The sequence below is a fragment of the Dasypus novemcinctus genome, chromosome X, assembly GCF_030445035.2.
Source record: "Dasypus novemcinctus isolate mDasNov1 chromosome X, mDasNov1.1.hap2, whole genome shotgun sequence".
Classification (NCBI taxonomy): domain Eukaryota; kingdom Metazoa; phylum Chordata; class Mammalia; order Cingulata; family Dasypodidae; genus Dasypus; species Dasypus novemcinctus.
In genome coordinates this window covers 65,368,418-65,371,379 of record NC_080704.1, presented here as the reverse complement: position 1 = coordinate 65,371,379, position 2,962 = coordinate 65,368,418, and positions in this window count along the sequence as shown.

Below are 2,962 nucleotides of genomic sequence, written 5' to 3'. Positions count from 1 at the left end.
TGTGTGCCTTACGTGTTTGGAGGCACCATTGTTAGGAACATAAATATTTATGATTGTTCATTCTTTCTGAAAGATAATCCCTTTCAATCATAAGTAGTATACATTTTTGTTTCTCACAATTATTTCACATTTTAAGTCTATTTTGTCTAATAATATAGCTACTCCTGCCTTTTATTGGTTATTGTTTGCCTGTAAGATTGTTTTCCAGCCATTCTCTTTCAACCCCCTTGAATCCCTGGGTCTAAGATGTGTTTCTCGTAGACACCATATAGATGGGTCATATTTCCTTATCCAATGTTCAAGTTTGAATCTTTTGTCAGGTAAGTTTAATCCATTGAAACATTGAAATTCAGTGTTATTACTTTCAAGGAATTTTTGATGTTAGCCATATTTTCTTTAGAGTTCTGTTTGTCATATTTTGCTTGTTTTTTTTCTTTCTCTTTTTGTCTTTTTATTGCTCTTACACTCTCCTCCAACTCTGCCTCTCCTGTTTTTTTCTTACTTTTTGCAGAACTCCCTTTAGTATTTCTTTAAGGGCAGGGTTCTTGTTGGCATACTCTTTTAATTTTGGTTTATCTGTGAATATTTTGAACTCTCCATCATTTTTGAATGCTAGCTTAGCTGGGTAGAGAATTCCTGGTTGGAAATTTTTTCTTTTAGTACCTTGACTATATCTTACCTCTGCCTTCTTGCCTCCATGGTTTCAGATGAGAAATCAGCACTTAACCTTAAGGAGCCTCCCTTGTATGTGATGGTTCTCTTTTCTTTTGCTGCTCTTAGAATATTTCCTTTGTCTTGAGCATTGGATAATTTTACAAGTATATGACGTGGGGTAGGCCTGTTGGGATTTATGGTGTTTGTGGTGCATTGTGCTTCTTGGACATGTACATCCATCTCTCTCAGTAGATTTGGGAAGTTTTCAGCCATTATTTCCTCCACCACCCCTTCTGTTCCCTTTCCCTACTCTTCTCCTTCTGAGATGCCTATAATATGTATATTTCTGTGTTTTGCATTGTCATTTTGGTCCCTAAGTCCCAGCTGGATTTTTCCTATATTTTTATCTTTAAGTTCTATTGTTTCATTTCAGATGAACTGTCTTCCATGTCGCTAATTCTCTCTTCTCCCTCTTCTAATCTACTTCTATTTGCTGAGAGTGTATTTTTGATTTCTTGAACTGTGGTGTTCATTACCATCATATCTGTTATCTTTTTGTGTTTATCTGCAATTTCCTCTCCAAATGTGTTCTTCGTATTGTTAATCTCTTCCTTTACTTCATTAAGTTGTTCTCTAATATATCTTTTGAGTGCTTTAATTACTTGTCTGATGTTCTGCTCTTCTTCCTGGTTGTTAGTTTGTTCATTGGATTCGGCCATGTTTTCCTGACTATTGGTTTGGTTTGTAGTTTTTTGTTGCTGTCTGGTCCTTTTATCTTGATGGGTTTAATCAGTTCCTTAGCTTGTCTACTCTTGGGGATTAATTAGTTGTTGTTCCTGTGTAAGTGTTATGTCTTCTTTTTGTCACTTTGTTTCTCTTACTCTATTTTCTTGTTTCTGGCTAACTTCACTTTGAAGGAAAATGTTAGGTCCAGGGATAGCAAAATTAGTAAGAAAAGGAAATATATAAAGTTGTATTGGTAACAAATTTTAACAGAGAAACAATGTGAGATCTAGGAGAGTGGATATTAGACTCATGCAAGTTCTGTAGAGTTATAGCAGTAAGTAGAGTACCTATAATGAGACAGTCAATTGAATATGGGGAGGAATATAGTATGAATTAAAAGGCCAGTGTTTTCATGAGAGATGGAAAGAAAAAAGAAAGACGATAATATCAAGAGTGGATAAGAGAAAGAAAACAGAACAACAGTATTAGAAATAAAAAGTCAGACAATTTGGGGGTCAAAGTAAGGGAGGTGGAATGTAAGAAAATCAGTAGATGATGAAGGATAGAAAGATTTAGGGGAAAGGGGATAGTGTAGGTGGATAAAATCAGTACACACAGAAAAGAGGAAATGGAGGATAAGCAAACACAGCAAATGTGAAGTGCTCCCTGCAGCACCTATTATATGAAGAAAATAAAAGCAAAGAAAAAGAGAGAAAAGGAAAAATAAAGAGAAGAGAAAAACGGAGGGCAAAGACAGGGGGGACAAGCAAGGAAAAGAAAAAGAAAAAAAAACTAAGTAAATGAAAAAGGTCCTTGGGGGGTAAAACAGGAGAAAAGACCAAGAGACAATGCAATATTAGGAACCAAAACAAGAACAAAAAAGAACCAACGTTTCAAGCTAGGAATCCTTTTAGCAATTAAATAAAATGCTTAGGGATCTGACCTTCCCCCTTTCTCCCTTTCTCACTTCTCTCTCTCCCAGGTTAGCAGGAAAGCTGCCTGAGAAGTCCAGTAGAGATTCAAGTGGGTCCTTGTTGAACCAACTCAACACAGAAGACTATGGCTTTTTATTTCCAGCGTGAGAGCACCTACACACCACCAGAAACCCCAAATATGCTATTGGAAGCTTGTATAGCACGTCCTACAATCCCTCCCCCTTAGGTGTGCTAGGGGAGGTCTAATTGTTTTTCTGACTCCACTTTCTCCCAGACCAAGTTTCCTATCCCAGGACGTTTAGGCAAATTGGGCTTCCTCAGCAGATTTGCCTCTACTTTCTTCCCAGACTCTCCCCTAGTCAGCTGATACACTCTTCAAAGCTCAATGAGAGAGAGAGAAAAAAACAACACAAAATGTGGAGGGCTAAGGTAATCAAGGACCTCAGACAGACTTCAGGGCATGGTGGATTCGGGAATGGGAAGTCCGTGATATTGCAGACTCAAGGTGTGTGAGTCTCTGGAGCATGGCCTACCAGGGTTTAGGGGTTACAGACCTGGGAACCATCCATCCAGTTAACATGGGGTTTGGGAACATCATAGCACAACAAAGTTTTCAGGGATCGCCATGGCTGGGCTGCTAGCCTTAG